At 43.0% G+C, this 17,822-nt stretch overlaps 1 long non-coding RNA gene across 3 annotated transcripts in view; it reads left to right on the forward strand.

Moving 5' to 3' along the window:
• Positions 1-17,822, forward strand: part of LOC148151878 (uncharacterized) — a 64,841-nt gene that overhangs the window by 21,984 nt on the left and 25,035 nt on the right. The window contains exon 1 of one of the 3 annotated variants that reach the window (XR_015760161.1): positions 6,853-6,880. The exons of the other annotated variants lie outside the window; for them this stretch is intronic. This is a non-coding gene — a long non-coding RNA (uncharacterized LOC148151878). Of the gene's footprint in view, positions 1-6,852; positions 6,881-17,822 lie in introns of those variants that run through there. 3 annotated transcript variants of the gene reach the window in all.

The following is a 17,822-nucleotide window of genomic DNA, read 5'->3' on the forward strand; positions in this document are numbered from 1 at the left end:
AAAAACATCAATGGATTTGTATTGGTTCATTTCATAAAGTCATACTTACAAAACGTCTCTTTCATGAAAAATGACATATCACATTCAGTTTTTCTTTCAACAGTGTGTATTTTCACCATTTAGTGAACCATCTCAGGAGAAATTAATTCAAAATTCAGATCATTTTCTTTTGACTGAGCTGCCATCTTGCCTTCAACATGGCATCTGGTCTGATTTTCCCAGTTCAAGTTCTGGATGCCATTTTGATGAAGCTGTTCGTGAACAGGAAATATTCACCAGAAATATGCAGGTCACGATGTTAATGGATACGGCAGCATTAGAGCAGGAGATGGCCATTCAGCCCATTGCTCCTTATTCATCTTGCAGTTTAATCATGGCTAATCATCCAGTTCAATAGCTTTATCCACATTATGACTTCAAAATCCCAACAATTTATCTTTATTTCTTTCTTCAATAGCTTCTTCCTTCTTATGAAATTATATTCTCCGAGTTGTAATCTCCCCAACAGAGGAAACATCTTACTGACATTTATCTTGCTATCGCTTTAAGTATTTTATAGGTTTCATTGAGGTAACTTCTCAATATTTGGAACATCAGAGAATACACAGCCTATTTTCTCAATCTCTCCTCATTGGACTCTTTCATCATCCCCAGGTGCTCGGGTCAGGGATGTCACCGATCAGCTGCAGAGCATTTTGAAAAGGGAAGGTGCGCAGCCAGTTTTTGTGGTGCATATAGGCACCAATGATGTAAGTAAAAAGCAAGATGAGGTCCCAAAAGCAGAATTCAGGGTGCTAGGAGAAAAGTTAAAGAGGAGGACCTCAAAGGTAGCGATTTCAGCATTGCTACCATTGCCACGTTCTAGCCAGGGTAGTAATGAAAGAATAGGCAGGATGAACACATGGCTTGAGGGATGGTGTAGGAGGGAGGGGTTTAGATTTGTGGGACATTGGGACCTGTTCTGGGGAAGATTGGACTATTGCAAATTGGATAGTCGACATCTGAACTAGACTGGAACCATTGACCTTAGGGGAGTTTTTGCTACAGCTGTTGGGGAGGTTTTAAACTGATGTGGCAGGGCTCTGGGAACTAGATGCAAAGACTACTGGACAGTGAGGTGGAACCTAGAGACTGTAAGGATCATAACGTTAGCATTACCAAGGGCAAGAGTAGGCAGAAAGCAGATGAATGCAAAAGAACTGGCGGTTTGAAGTGCATATACATTAATACGAGAAGTATAGTGGGTAAGGCACATAAACTTAGGGCTTGGACTAAGGAAAAGGGAAGCATACATAAGGTCCAGGCAGCTAAGAACAGAACGATCCTTGGAGGAATTTCGGGCCAGTAGAGCCAATTTTAAACAGGAATCAAGTAGGCTCAAATGGGTTATGAAATAACTTTAGCAAGGAGACTTAGGGAGAATTGCAAGGCCTTTTATTCATATATAAGTTACAAGAGGGTAACAAGAGAAAGGGTTGGTCCACTAAAGATTAAGGAAGAAAGGCAGTGTGTCGGATCTGAGAAAATGGGTGAGATTCTCAATGATTTCTTTGCATCAATGTTCACTGAGGAGAGGGTCATGATGAATTTTGAGATTCGAGATAGAAGCTTGTTTTCTCTGGATCACGATAAGGAGGGAGTTTGTGTTGGGTAGGCAAAAGGTTATTAAGGTGGACAAATCCGCAAGATCGGATGGGACGTATCCCAGGTTGCTGTGGGAGACAAGGGAGCAAATAGCTGGGGTACTGACAAATATCTTTGTAGCATCTGTAAACACAGGTGAAGTGTCGGTGGTCTGGAGAGCTGCTCATTTTGTCCCCCTGTACAAGAAGGGTGTAGGGAAATTTCAGGTAACTACACACCAGTGAGCTGGCATCAGTGGTGAGAAAGTTGCTGGAGAAGGTACTGAGGGATAAAATCTATTTATATCTGGAAAAGTATGTGCTTATCAGAGATAGACAACATGGTTTTGTGCGGGCGGGATCATGCCTTACCAACTTTATACAGTTGTTTGAGGAAGTGACCAAGTTGATAGATGAAAGAAGGGCTGTAGATGTCATTAACATGGACATTACTGAGGTGATTGATAAGCTTCCGACAGTAAACTAAGAGAGAAAGTGAAGTCACATGGTGTGCAGGATGTACTAGCTAATTGGATAAAGAACTGGTTGAGCAACAGGAGACAGAGAGTAGTAGATGAATGGAATTTCTCAAAATGGAGAAAGGTGTCCAGTGCTGTTCCCCAGGAGTCAGTGTTGGGGCCACTGTTGTTTTTGATATACCTAAATGATCTGGAAGAGGGCATTGTTGGTCTGATCAGTAAGTTTGCAGATGATACGAAGATTGGTGGAGTAGCAGAAAACAGAGGTGACTGTCAAAAGAATACAGGAGACTATAGATAGACTGTAGACTTGGGCAGAGAAATGGCAGATGGAGTTCAACACAGGCAAATTTGAGGTGATGCATTTTGGCAAGTCTAATTCTAGAGTGAACTATATTATAAACAGAAGATCCTCAGTCAGTTGATATGCAGAGAGATCTGGGAGTTCAAGTTCATTGTACCCTGAAGGGGGTTGCATCAGTGGATAAAGTGGTCAAGAAGGCATATGTTATGCTTGCCTTCATCGAACAGGGTATTGAGTGTAAGAACTGACATGTCATGTTAAAATTGTACAAGACTGTGATAGGGCTGCATTTAGAATACTGTGTACAGTTCTGGTCGCCACATTACCAAAAGGATGTGGATGATTTGGAGAGGGTGCAGAGAAGGTTTATGAGGATGTTGCCTGGTATGGAAGGTGCGAGCTACGAAGAGAGGTTGAGTAAGTTAGGATTGTTTTCATTAGAGAAAAGAAAATTGAGCGAGGACCTGATTGAGGTCTACAAAATCATGAAGGGTAGAGACAGGATGGATAGAGATAAGTTTTTTTTCCTGAGTGAGGGATTCAATAATGAGAGGAAAGGCTTTCAAGGTGAGAGGTGAAAAATATAAGGGGCAAACACGTGGTAAGTAAAAAGGCAGGTCGGTGACTGGAACTAGTTGCCAGCAGAGGTCATCTGGAGGCAGGCACGAGAGATTCAATTAAGATGCGTCTGAACAGATGCATGCGTAGGTGTGGAGCTGAAGTATACAGATGCTTAGGAAGTGGGCGATATGTTTAAACAGTGGATTTGGATTGGCTCAGGCTTGGTGGGCCGTTCAGTCTGTTCCTGGACTGTAAATTTTCTTTGTTCTTCGTTCTTTGTAAACATTTGTTATAAATTCTGTGTCCTGCGATCTTATACTCCACAATCACCTGATGAAGGAGTAGTGCTCTGAAAGCTAGTGCTTGCAAATAAACCTGTTGGACTATAACCTGGTGTTGTGTGATTTTTAACTTTGTACACCCCAGTCCAACACCAGCACCTCCAAATCATGACTGTTGAATGAAAAGATTAAGCAAAATTGGTCTGTATTCTCTTGAATTTAGAGTTTTGATTTCAGTGAAACCTACCAGACACTTAAAGGAAGAGACAGGGTAGAAGCAGGTAATATGCTTCCACTGGCTGTGGAAGCCAGAACTGGGGAGAAAATTTAAAAATAGGGCAAAGCCAATTAGTTTCGGTAAAAGAAGAAATTGTTTTACTCAGTGAGTTGTGAACCTTTCGAATTCGCTACCACGGAGGGCTGTGGAAGCTCAGTCTTTGAATGTGATAAAGATACGGATTGATAGACTTCTGATTATCAGTGGCATATCGGGTTTTGGAATGGAGCAAATAAAAGTTATTGAGGTGTTCAATGATTGTATTCAACAGCAGAAAGTTTTGATGAGCTGAATGGGCTACTATTGTTCCTATGTGAGAACAGTATGGTTGACTCCCAGCAGTCCTTTGAAATGGCCCAGTAAACCTTCCATTAGCATCACCATTGGTGATTAATGCTGGCCTTCTCAATGATGCCCTAAATCCCATGCACGGAAAGAAAATATGCTGGAGTGTTACACAAAGCACAATGGTGGTTGTGGGTAACATTGTACGTCCTGTCTTTCTGGTTCTGGGTCACTCGTTGTGTTCCTGTACAAAGAACAGGAGGAATAGTACACTACATTACTTTACAACTAGTGCTGACTGCAATCATGTGGAACTTTGAAGAACATGGTGTTTTTTTGCTCAGCTGAGAAAAACATTTGGAATCGGTACAGGTGCCATTTGTCTCCCTCCCTCGTACAGTTGCAGGCATTATTGCCTTTGATTATTCTATATAATGATCATTACATAAAACTGACTTGTTAACAAAATTAATAGGTAAACGGGAAATTGACATAAAGCTGTTTAAGGGACATAAAGCAGTCTTATTTTATGAACATTTACTTCTTGAACTGGCTGGAAGTTTATTGTGCTCCCCAGGGGCTCTATCACAAAAAACAGTTCATTTGAGATGCATTAAATCCTGAACTTACAGGGTTTATTTGCAATGTTCGCTAAAGATCCGAAATGCAAAGATGTTGTGAGCAATGAGGAGGTTAGTAATATAATCCAGGTGTGAGAGACTTGTACTATGTGCAGACACTTGGAAGGTGAGTTTAATGTCCAAGAAATAGCCAAAGGTACACCTTATGAATCAACAAAATACAGTCCATTTGAATTAGTTTTTGAACATGAGGTGAGAGAACCATTGAAACCAATACAGGAGAAATTGGTGAGTCAGAGTTGAGAGCCCACACTTTTAAAATCTGTGTCAAAGTTTAGGGCAAGATTGAATAGAGTGGATGAGTTGGCGAGACAGCATTTAAAAGTAGCACATCCAATGATGAAACAGGAAGCAAACAAACCAAAAATATACATATTCGCTTAACACGTACAGATTAACTCTCAGTATCACTTTTAGTTGAAGGTGAACCATGAAAACCCAGGATTACGGGCCTTGTCCAATCAAAAAGAGATTGAATGAGGTGAACTATTTCATGAGATTATCAGACAGAAATATATTTCACAGAATGTGTCACGTGAATATGCAGGAAGATTACTAGGAGACAGTGAGGTCTACAAATGCTGGAGATCAGAGTTGAGAGTGTGTTGTGGGAAAAGCACAGCAGGTCAGGCAATATCCGAGGAGCAGGAAAATCAACGTTTCTGGCCAGAACCCATCATCAGGAATGAGGCTGGGAGCCAGGCTGATTCGGATGCTGCCTGACCTGCTGTGCTTTTCCAGGAACACATGCTCAAAAGGTACATTGATAAGGAAGGAAAGCAAAAGGGGAGTGTGTTACTGTTAACAACACTGAGTGAAGAACCAAGTTAAAAGGATTCTGAATTGGACTTTCCTCTCATTAAATTGGACAATGAGGAGGTTTTTATAAATTGGAATAAATTATTGAGTGACCTTCTGAAGGAAAATCAAAATGACCTGAATGACTTTTTGCAATCATGTGGGGAGTTACGTGGGAATAAGCTGGAAAGTACTAATCTAATTATGCATGATGTAGATGTAGGAAATGTGGTTTCAATTAGGCATCACCCTCACATACCTCACCTTTCAAAGTTGTCAGAGATTCAAAAAGAGATTGAATGCCTGCTCAAAGACAATACAATCAAAGTGAGATGCAGTGAATGAAGCTCCTCCAGAGTGATGCTGACAAAACCAGGAAGTACCCGATGATGATGTGTGTACTATCGCAAATCTTTGCAGTCACCAAATCTGATTCATATCCTATTCCGTATGTGTAAGAATGCATTGAGAAGGTGGGAAAAGTAACTCACATTTCAGCATTGGACTTACTCAGAGGATACTGGCAGGTACATTTAGCCAAAAGAGCGAAGGAAATTTCAGCTTTCGTGACACCTGCCGGGTTGTACCAGTTGAAAGTCCACTCATTTGGTATGAAAAATGCATCAGTCCCATTGCAAAGACGAACCAATGAAGTAATTTCAGAATTCCCCAATTTTGTGGTGTACATTGGTGACCTGGTGAGTTTTACTCACGCATGGAAAGTAGTTTTAGAGCATCTGTCAGAATTATTCAATGGTTAAGAATGAGTTCACAAAAGTCCAAGTCAGGTTCATGGCCATGTTATTGAATATGACCCCAGAGGATGTGAAAACAAGTGTTATTGGGGAGTATCCCATGGCATCGATAAAGAGGGAAATACTACGAATCTTGAGAGTGAGTGGTTTATATTGGAAGTTTGTACCAAATTTTAGGAACATGGTTGCTCCACTGACTGACTTGTTGAAGAAGTGCAGAAAAGAACAATGGATGACAAAATGTCAGAAGGCATTTGACAGCCTGAAAGCTGTGTTAGCAACACTTAATTATACAAAGACACTTCAGGTTGCTATAGATGTGAGTGATGTGGGTGCCAGTGCTATACTCTTGAAAGAAGATGACAAGAAGGTAGAAAAACATATTGGCTGTTTTTTTTTCAGAAAATTACAGAAATATTCCATGATTGAGAAAGAGACTTTGAGCTTGGTGTTGGCATTGCAAGAATTCAACATTTATAATACCAGTAATATGGTTGAGACAATTGTATATACTGATCATAACCCTTTAATGTTTTTGGAGATATGTAAGGAAATAAATTCCAGACTGTTCGCAGAGTCCTTAATATTACAGCCATTTAATTTGAAATTTATACACATGGCAGGATGAGTGAGTGTATTTGCCGATGTCACACCTTTGATGAAGGAAGATGGAGGTGAGAAAAAATTGGACTGAACTAAACTGAAGTAGTGAATGTTTGCATGCTTAGAGTCAACATATTTTATATGTATGTGGTGTACTATCAGAGGTTTATAAAAATGAAACAAAATCTTTGTACATTGATGATTCATTTGAAATTTGATAGGTCCATTCAGAAGTGTAATAATAGTGGGAAAGAAGCTGTTCTTGAATCTGTTGGTATGTCTGTTTTAACTTTTGTATCTTGTGCCTGATGAATGAGTTCAAAAAAGATTATAAATGGGGTGGGAGGGTACTTTGATGATGTTGGTTGTCTTTCAAGGCATTGAGATGTGTAAATGTAGCCAAAGATTGGAAGGTTGACTTGTATGATGAACTCGGCTTTGGTCACAATTCTCTGTTGTTTCTTATGGTCATGGACAGAGCAGTTGCCATTCGAAGCCATGATGCATCCAGATGGAATGTTTTCTGTGGTGTATGTGTAAAACATCATGAAAAGCATGGACATGCCAAATTTCATTATGCTGCTGTGCCTTCTTGGCTATGGCATCAATGTGTGTAATCCAGGACAGAATGTTGGTGATTGTAAATCCTAGGAACTTGATGCTGTTGACCATCTCCACCTAAGCTCCATTGAGGAGCGTGCACTCCTCCTTGCTTTCTGAAGTCGATGATTGGCTCTTCAGTTTTGCTGACATTGAGGGAGAAATTGTTATCTTAATACCATGCAACCAAGCACTCTATCTCTTTCCTGTATTTTGTCTCGTCATTGTTTGATATGCAGCTATTTTCCCTGGAGCATTGGAGGCTCATGGGTAACTGTATAAAAGATTTTAAACTAATGAGGTGCACAGCTGGAGTGAAAAGCCAAGGACTTTTCCCCAGGTTAAAGGCATTCAAAACTAAGAGGCAGAGCTTTAAGGTGAGGGGCAGAAATGTTTAGAAGGGAACCTAGGGACAACGTCTTCATGCAGAGGGTGGTACTTGTATGGGTTGAGCTGCCAGAGGAAGTGGTTGAGGCTGATACAATTACAACATTTAAAAGACATCAGGATGGGTATATGAATGGACAGGGTTGAGAGAGATATGGCCCAAATGCTGGCAAATGGGACTAGATTAATTTAGGATAGCTGGACAAGTTGGACCAAAGTGTCTATTTCTATAGTTTAGAACTCCGTGACTCTATAAATGTAAATAGAACTTGAGCCAGGCAAAAGCAGTTGACAATCCATTGTTTATCTTTTTTAGGGAGATAGTATGAATGACACAAAGTTTGGGGAATAAGAAAGTGAGAAGGATAGCCAGAGGATACAGTGGGATATAGATCAGCTGGAGACTTGGGTGGAGAAATAGCAGATGCAGTTAAATCTGCACAAATGTTTAGTGATGCATTTTGGAAGATCTAATGCAGGATGCAAGTATGCAGTAAATGGCAGAACTCTCAGAGGAATCAATGTACAGAGTGATCTAAGCATTCAGGTCCACTGTTCCCTGAAAGTGGCAACACAAATGGATAAGGTGGTCAAGAAAGCCGATAGTTTGCTTCCCTTCATTGACTGGGGCAGACAGTAAAAATTGGAAGTCGTTTTGCAGCTCTATCGAACTTTAGTTCAGGCGCATTTGGAATATTGTGCACAGTTCAGGTTGCCACACTACAAGAATGATATGAAGACTTCGGAGAAGTTACCGAAGCGGTTTGGCAAATGTTGCCTTGTATGGAGTGTATGAGCTATGAGGAGAGATTGGAAAAAAACCTTGATTTGTTTTAATTTGAATGCCAGAGGATGAGGAATGAACTGTTTGAAGTCTAAACAATTATATGAGGCAATGGATAGAATGGATATTCAGAACCTTTTTTCAGAGAGTAGAAATATCAATGATTAGGGCACATAGATTAAGGTTAAAGGGGAACGAGTTCAAAGGAGATGTGAGAGGAATGATTTTAACACAGAGGGTGGTAAGTGCCTCAAATGTGCTTCCAGAGGTGGTGGTGGAGCTCGACACAATTGCAAAGTTGATGAGACATCTTGTCATACATATGCACTGGGTGGGAATTGAGGGATATGGACCATAAAGAGGAAAGGTCTTTCAGATCAGAAATGCATCATGTGTCTGCACAATCTTGGTGAAGGACCTGTTCCAGTGCTGTACCTTTCTTTGTTCTCGGGTGGTATCATGCTAAAGCCAATGGATGAGAAATTTAGAGGCTCCAGACTAATTTCCTGAGGGCAAGTTCAAATTCTACCACAATACCTGTTAGAATTTCAACCAGATGAATAAAAACAACATCTGGAACAGAATCTCCTATGTCCCTAGGCAAAATGGGCAATGTTTTGGATTTGTAGTAAAAAAAAGCAGGCGAGAAGTCTCGTAAGGACTATCATGACGTAAGGAACAACTTACAGAATCTTTTTGGGGGTGACAAAGCTTCTTACTAGGCAGTGGTGAGTTGCCAATGAAGCAGGATTCTAGCTTACTAACAGTACAAATCACCTTGTTAACATTCAGCTTCCTACATTACCAAATGTGCCAAACAAGCTAGACATCAAGAAATCTCAACATGGAAATTAGATTGGATTCCTGGTGACCTTCGCAAACAGTGAGGAGTTTCCATGTTAGCACAATCTATGAACACCAGCTGCAAACACCTCACATCCACAAATATTGGCATCTGACATTTGCCAACCCAACATGATCAAACATGACCATCATGGCACTTCCCTGACACACTGGCAGGGTGCTCTGGAATCCAGACTTGCATTCCAGGGTGCACTTGCAACTAGCATTGAAAGGTTGCAGTGCGGACACTTTGTGCTCACAGACAGGCACCCAGCTCACAGGTTGGAAAAGGCTGCATCTCAGTGCCACTCACTTGCTCTCTTCATGGTCATTTAGTGTCTACCCAATATTCACAGCATCCTTGCTGTGCCTTGCTATGCCAAGTCTGTTTGCATGTTGGCACACCAGTCAGGGCCTGAAGCCATCAGTACAGCTATATGGTATGATTTTTTGCCCAGACTAAAGGAGATATCTCATTATTAACGATCTGCCCAGGAGTTGGGGTGTTGAGGAGGTGACATAAAGTCATGAAGTCATAGTGTTGTAAAGCATGGAAACAGATCCTTCAGTTCAACACATCCATGCTGACCAGATATTTCAAATTAATCCAGTCCCATTTGCCAGTATTTGGCCCAAATTCCTCCAAACACTTCCTATTCATGCCACCATCCTGACACCTTTTAATTGTTGCAATTGTATCAGCCTCCAACACTGGATTAGAGTGGTGCTGGAAAAGCACAGCAGGTCAGGCAGCATTCGAGGAGAAGTAAAATCGAGGCTCCGGGCAAAAGCCCTTCATCAGGAACAGCTCTATTCCTGATGAAGGGCTTTTGACTGAAACATGAATTTTCCAGCTCCTCAGATGCTGCCTGACCTGCTGTGCTTTTCCAGCACGACTCTAATGCAGACTCCGGTTTCCAGCATCTGCAGTCCTTATTTGTAACTAGCCTCCAACACTTCTTTGAGCAACTTGTTCCATACTTGGACACCACCCTCTGTGTGAAAAGGTTGCCCCTCAGGTCTGTTTTATATCTTTCCCCTTTCAACCTAAACCTATGCCCTCTAGTTTTAGACTCCACTACCCTGGGGAAAGAACCCTGGCTGTTCACCTTATCCATTCCAACTCATGATTTTATAAACATCAAGCAGATCACATCTCAGCCTTTGATGCTCCTGGGAAAGTGACCCGAGCCTGTTCAAACTCTTCCGACAGCTGAAACCACCAACTCTGGCAACATCCTTGTAACTATTTTCTGAACCTTTTCACATTTCACATCATTTTTCCGATAGAAGGGAGACCAGAATTGAACGCAATATTGCAAAATTGGCCTAACCAATGTCCTGTACAGCTACAATATGACTTTTCAACTCCTATCCTCAATGCACTGACCAATAAAGGCAAGCATATCAAATGCTTTCTTCACTATCCTGTCTACCCATGACTCGATTTTAAGGTCTCTTTATGAATTGCATACTGAGACCTCAACATTTATCTGTCTGGGGGTTCCAATACTGGTAGTTATGGAGAAATGGCCACACACAGTTGAGGGGTTTGGCCATACTCACTTATCCACTTGGATCTCTTACGGTCAGGAGATATATCCAACTAAAGTCAGAGAGTGGACAACAGTCAGTGCTGTAGCTCAAGGTCCAGCAGTCAGGAGAATACTCTATTGTTATCTGGGGATCACAAAGACTGTGGTCAAGATCATATCAATCATATCCAAATGCTTTTCCGCAAATTTGTTCTGGAGACGTGGCAAAAATCAGTCCTTTTCTGTTCCAGTTGAACAGAACAGTTCAGCTGCTGATTGTTCAGGAGGGTGCAAAGGGCAGCTGTCTCAAAGTTTGGAGGATCTGCTGCATGTTTCACTTTGTGGAGGAGCGTGTGCAGCCCTCATTCACAGTGTGTGTCATCACTGACTCTTCTGAGACCAAAGAACTTTTCTGCCATTTATGTTCCTAACGGAGGTCATTTCCAGCAGGAGTTTCGCGCCCAGCTGCTGGTGGGAAGCTGGACACTGTGATTGCCTTCCTAAAAAAGTGAAAATGGATACAAGAGGATCAGGGATGATGGCAAGCCCAGGAGCAGCAGCAGGCCGACATGAAGGACCAGAAGTACCCATCTTAGGCAGATGCAGTGGGTTGCACAGGAGGCCCAGTGTTTACTGGCCCTGACGTCATTTTTTGTGGATGTGTGACATACAGTGCTGACAAAGGCTCTGAGTGTCTTGTGATGTTGAGAAGCAATTCAGCTGAGTGCAGGAATGGGACCTGAGGTCTGCTGGAGAGGGAGGTTACCCTCTCCCAGTGGCTGTAAAACTGACAGCACCTGCAATTTCGATGTGGCTGGCTCCTTCAAAAACAGTCATGATATATAAGCTTGTTTTTAACAAACGTGAGAGACAAAAGAGACTTTAATACACATTTGACTCGGGGACAAAGAGTCATTTTAGTCTGTTTCCAAAGAAATGTCATACTGGAGTGGAAACATTAAGTCTATTTCTCTCCCCACAGGTGACAGACCTGCAGAGTATCTCCAACATTTTCTGTGTTTGCTTCAAAGAGTCGTAGAGTCATCGAGATGTACAGTATGGAAACAGACCTTTCAGTCCAATCAGTTCATGCCAAACATAACCCCAAGCCAAACTAGTCCCAACTGCTCACTCCTGGCCCATATCCCTCTGAACTTTTCCTATTCATGGATCGATCCAAATGTCTTTCAAACGTTGTATTTGTCGCCATGTCCACAGCTTCCTCAGCAAGTTCATTCCATTTGCGACCTGCAATCAGCGTAAAAAATGTGCCTCTTACTTCATTTTTAAAGGTCTCTCCTCTCACCTTAAAATTGTACCTCGCTCGTCTTGAAATCGCCCATCATAGAGAAAAGGCTCACACCATTAACCCTATTGATACGGTGGATGCCTGTTTGAGTCTGGCCACAGCCAGCTGCTGTCTGAATCCAGCAGGTGCCGACTGCAGCTGCTGGTGTATGCAGAGAGGAGAAGAGTCAGTTCTTATAACTTCACAAGTTACTTTATTAATATATTGAATGGTGCACTTATCTCTTCTACGTTCTCTTACAAAAAAGAGCTTATATATTTTCCCATAAACTGAATTAAAAACCTATTTTTCACCCACCCAAGTCCCCTGACACTCCCTGAGCAGTCACAGAAGGACCTGAAAAACTGTTCTGCTCTGCTAAGCAGGGCTGATGTTGGCCACATGCTGCTGTCTCTCTCTCTCTCTCTCTCTCTTTCTCTCCATTTCCAGTGCGAGCAGCAGCGAAGGTTAGACCGTTTGGTTTTAAAAGTACTTACCGGTAGCGGGCAGCGGTGTTTTTTTTTCTCTTTCACTCTCTCTTCACAGAAAGAGCGGGAGCACCAGGGGGAAGTGACGACGACCAGAGGGGCAGCCGAGACCCGGAAGCAGTTAGTGTAAGCTTACCTGGGTAGGTTTTTTCCCCCTTTAAAAGCGCGAAGGAGAACAAGTATACCGTTTTGGATACTTGTGGGGGGGATGACTTACCAGGGGTAAGTAACGGGGCTCAGGTCTCTGGCACGGAGCCTGTCCCCGTTACTCAGAAGGGAAGGGTGAAGAAGAGCAGAGCAGTAGTAATTGGGGACTCGATAGTTCAGGGCACAGATAGGCGTTTTTGTGGGAACGAGAGAGACTCACGTTTGGTATGTTGCCTCCCAGGTGCAAGGGTACGTGATGTCTCTGATCGTGTTTTCCGGGTCCTGGAGGGGGAGGGGGAGCAGCCCGAAGTCGTGGTCCATATTGGCACCAACGACATAGGTAGGAGGAGTGCCGAGGATGTTAGACAGGCTTTCAGGGAGCTAGGTTGGAAGCTCAGAGTTAGAACGAACAGAGTTGTTGTCTCTGGTTTGTTACCCGTGCCACGTGATAGAGATTCGAGGAATAGGGAAAGAGAACACTTAAATGCGTGGCTACAGGGATGGTGCAGGAGGGAGGGATTCCGGTTTTTGGATAACTGGGGTTCTTTCTGGGGACGGTGGGACCTCTATAAACAGGATGGTCTACACCTGAACCTGAGGGGCACCAGTATCCTTGGGGGGAGGTTTGCTAGTGCTCTTGGGGGGGTTTAAACTAACTCTGCAGGGGCATGGGAACCCAGATTGTAGCTTCAGGGTGCAGGGCCTGGAGTGTAGGGAGGTTAGGAACATGGCATCAATTTCAAAGGAGGGTGCCTGTAAACAGGAAAGTGGCTTGAAGTGTGTATACTTCAATGCAAGAAGTATACGAAATAAGGTAGGTGAACTTGCAGCGTGGGTTGGTACCTGGGACTTCGATGTTGTGGCTATTACGGAGACATGGCTAGAACAGGGACAGGATTGGCTGTTGCAGGTTCCAGGATTTAAATGTTTTAGTAGGGTCAGAGGTGGGGGTAAAAGAGGGGGAGGTGTGGCATTGCTTGTCAAAGATAGTATTACAGTGTTGGAAAGGACGATGGATGATGACTTGCCATCTGAGGTAGTTTGGGCTGAGGTTAGGAATAGGAAAGGTGAGGTCACCCTGTTAGGAGTCTTTTACAGGCCTCCTAATAGTCCTAGAATCATTGAAGAAAGGATAGGGAAGGTGATTCAGGAGATGAGTGACAGTAATGGGGTGGTTGTTATGGGGGACTTTAACTTTCCTGATATTGATTGGGAAAGCTATAGCTCAAGTTCGTTAGATGGGTCAGTGTTTGTTCAATGTGTGCAGGAGAGTTTCCTGACACAATATGTAGACAGGCCAACAAGAGGTGAGGCCATACTGGATTTGGTTCTGGGTAACGAACCAGGCCAGGTGTTAGAATTAGAGGTAGGTGAGCACTTTGGGGATAGTGACCATAATTCGGTGATTTTTACTCTCGTGATGGAGAGGGATAAGTGTGTACTACAGGGCAAGAGTTATAGCTGGGGTCAGGGAAATTATGATGCGGTGAGGCATGACTTAGGATGTGTGGCTTGGAAAAGTAGACTCCAAGGCAAGAGTGTAAATGATATGTGGAGCTTGTTCAAGGAGCAACTATTGAGTGTCCTTGATAATTATGTACCTGTCAGGCAGGGAGGAAAGGGTCGTGCGAGGGAGCCGTGGTTTAATAAGGAATTGGAATCCCTTGTTAAATGGAAGAGGGCGGCCTATCTCAAGATGAGACGTGAAGGTTCAATTGGGGCGATTGAGAGTTATAGGGTAGCCAGGAAGGACCTGAAGGGAGAGCTAAGAGCAGCAAGGAGGGGACATGAAAGGTCCTTAGTCGGTAGGATTAGGGAAAACCCTAAGGCTTTCTATAGGTATGTTAGGAATAAAAGAATGACTAGGGTAGGAATAGGTCCAGTCAAGGATAGTAGTGGGAAGTTGCGTGTGGAGGCGGAAGAGATTGGGGAGACACTGAATGAATACTTTTCTTCAGTATTTACTCAGGAACAGGGCATTGTCGTCGATGTGAATACTGAGTCACAAATAAGTAGAATGGATGGCTTTGAGGTATGTAGAGAAGAGGTGTTGGAAATCCTGGAAAAGGTGAAAATAGATAAGTCCCCTGGGCCTGATGGCATTTATCCTAGGATTCTCTGGGAAGCAAGGGAGGAGATTGCAGAGCCATTGGCCTTGATTTTTATGTCCTCTTTGTCTACAGGAGTAGTGCCAGAAGACTGGAGGATAGCAAATGTGGTTCCCTTGTTCAAAAAGGGGAGTAGGGATAACCCTAGTAACTATAGGCCGGTGAGTCTCACTTCTGTTGTGGGCAAAGTCTTAGAGAGAATTGTAAGGGATAGGATTTATGCACATCTGGATAGGAATAATGTGATCAAGGATAGTCAGCATGGTTTTGTGAAGGGCAGGTCGTGCCTCACAAACCTTATTGAATTCTTTGAAAAGGTGACGAAGGAGGTTGATGAGGGGAAAGCGGTAGATGTGGTATATATGGATTTTAGTAAGGCATTTGATAAGGTTCCCCATGGTAGGCTACTGCAGAAAATACGGAGATATGGCATTGAGGGTGAGTTGGAGGTTTGGATTTGGAATTGGCTGGATGGAAGAAGACAGAGGGTAGTAGTTGATGGCAAAGTTTCTTCATGGAGTGCCGTCACTAGCGGTGTTCCGCAAGGATCTGTTTTGGGACCATTGCTGTTTGTCATTTTTATAAATGACCTGGAAGAGGGGTTAGAAGGTTGGGTGAGCAAGTTTGCGGATAATACGAAAGTCGGAGGAGTTGTTGACAGTGAGGAAGGATGTGGCAGGTTACAGCAGGATATAGAGAAGCTGCAGAGCTGGGCAGAAAGGTGGCAAATGGAATTCAATGTAGCTAAGTGTGAGGTGATTCACTTTGGGAAGAATAACAAAAAGATGGGGTACTGGGCTAATGGTCGGATACTTGGTAGTGTGGATGAGCAGAGGAATCTTGGTGTCCATGTACACAGATCTCTGAAAGTTGCCACCCAGGTAAATAGTGCGGTGAGGAAGGCATATGGCGTACTGGCTTTTATTGGTATAGGAATTGAGTTCCGGAGTCCTGAGGTCATGATGCAGTTGTATAAGACTCTGGTGCGGCCGCATCTGGAATATTGTGTGCAGTTTTGGTCGCCATACTATAGGAAGGATGTGGAGGCACTGGAACGGGTGCAGAGGAGGTTTACCAGGATGTTGCCTGGTATGGAAGGAAGATCGTATGAGGAAAGGCTGAGACACTTGGGGCTGTTTTCATTAGAGAAAAGAAGGTTTAGGGGTGACTTGATTGAGGTGTACAAGATGATTGGGGGTTAGATAGGGTTGACATTGTGAACCTTTTCCCGCGTATTGAGTCGGGTATTACAAGGGGGCATAGCTTTAAATTAAGGGGGGGTAGATATAGGACTGAAGTTAGGGGTAGGTTCTTCACTCAGCGAGTCGTAAGTTCATGGAATGCCCTGCCAGTAGCAGTGGTGGACTCTCCCTCTTTATGGGCATTTAAGCGGGCATTGGATAGGTATATGGAGGATAGTGGGTTAGTATAGGTTAGGTGGGCTTGGATCGGCGCAACATCGAGGGCCAAAGGGCCTGTACTGCGCTGTATTCTTCTATGTTCTATGTTCTATGTCTCCACGTGCCTGACGTAGGGTCTGATTTGTATTGGTGAGTCTCCAGAGTTGTCGTTGCCTGTATACCACAAGGGTCTTCTTTTATTCTCTTCCCTTATCTTTCTCGAGTTGTGGTGTCTGTTTCCTGTTGGCTCACATTCATCTGTTAGTTGCATGTCTTTACCTTATTGGCTCAAGAACAAGGAGCTAGGTAGCATGACCTCATTGTCCCTCATCCAAATGAGGCTTCTGCATTGCCTCATCTTTCTTACTTATTTTCTGAAGAATATGGTTGGCCCGAAGCAGTATCTGGACTCTGAACATTCTCAGTTCACAAGCTGTTCTCCCTTGTGTGTGAACAGTTTTTGGTATACTGAGCATTCCAAGTCCCTGTCAGTGGATGGGACTTCTGTGTCCCTGCAGCCTCCTGGCGAACATCTTATTTTCAGGAGTAGTCGCCAACTGGTCCTCCTGTTTCTCTCTGTGCAGCAGCCCTGCCAAACAATACCCCTCATGATTTTATAAACTTCTATAAGGTCACCTCTTAATGTCACATCCTCCAATGAAAAACTTCCCAATTTATCCAGACTTTCTTTATAACTCAAAACTTTCCATACCCATCAACACGCTGGCAAATCTCTTCTGAATCCTCTCCAGTTTAATAATGTCCTTCCTATAACTGGGTGACAAGAAGTGGACACAGTATTCCAGAACAGGCCTCAGCAATGTCTTCTACAACTTCAACATGACTTCCCAACTCCGATAGTCAAAGGACTGAGCGATGAAAGCAAGCATGTCAAATGCCTTATTAACCAACCTGTCCAAATGCAATGCAAACTTCAGAGAATTATGTACCTGAACCCCAAGGTCCTACCACTTTTTGTTATACCAAAATGCAATGCTTTGCTTTTATCCAGATTGAACTCCATCTGCCATTTTTCAGCCCATTGACCTATTTGATCAAGATCCCTTTGTTAACTTAGAAAGGTTTCGTCACTGTCAAATAGGCCACCAATTTTGGGGTCATCTGGAAATTTTCCAAGATTCCTTTGAGTCATACAGCACAGAAACAGACCCTTCTGTTTAACCAGCCCATGCCAAACATAATCCCGACCATGAACTAGTCCCACTTGTCTGTGTTTGGCCCTTTGCCCCCTCCAAACATTTCTTTATCATGTACTTATCCAAATTTCTTTTAAACTCTGTAACTGTACCCGCATTCACCACTTCCTCTGGAAGTTCATTCCACACATAAACCATCATCTGTGGAAAAGGATATTTTTAACTTACTTTCACCATTACTTTCTACATGCCCTCAACATGGACACTACAAAAATTATTAACTATTGTCGACATTTTAAGAAGTTGTTCTCAGAATCAATGCTCACTGTAGCAATTTGAGAACCAGAAGATCAAACTGCAGAGATTCTCAGTCATCGTGAGTTGGAAAATCCCAGGCGATCTGCTGACCTCTCAGTCCTGATTCTGAAAATTAGCTGCTTCAAGGTGAAGGTTCTTATCATGAGTCTGAAATCATAAAA

This window comes from Chiloscyllium plagiosum, unplaced genomic scaffold, assembly GCF_037043375.1.
Source record: "Chiloscyllium plagiosum isolate Xiang-an unplaced genomic scaffold, Cpla_swu_hap1 HiC_scaffold_2, whole genome shotgun sequence".
Classification (NCBI taxonomy): Eukaryota; Metazoa; Chordata; class Chondrichthyes; order Orectolobiformes; family Hemiscylliidae; genus Chiloscyllium; species Chiloscyllium plagiosum.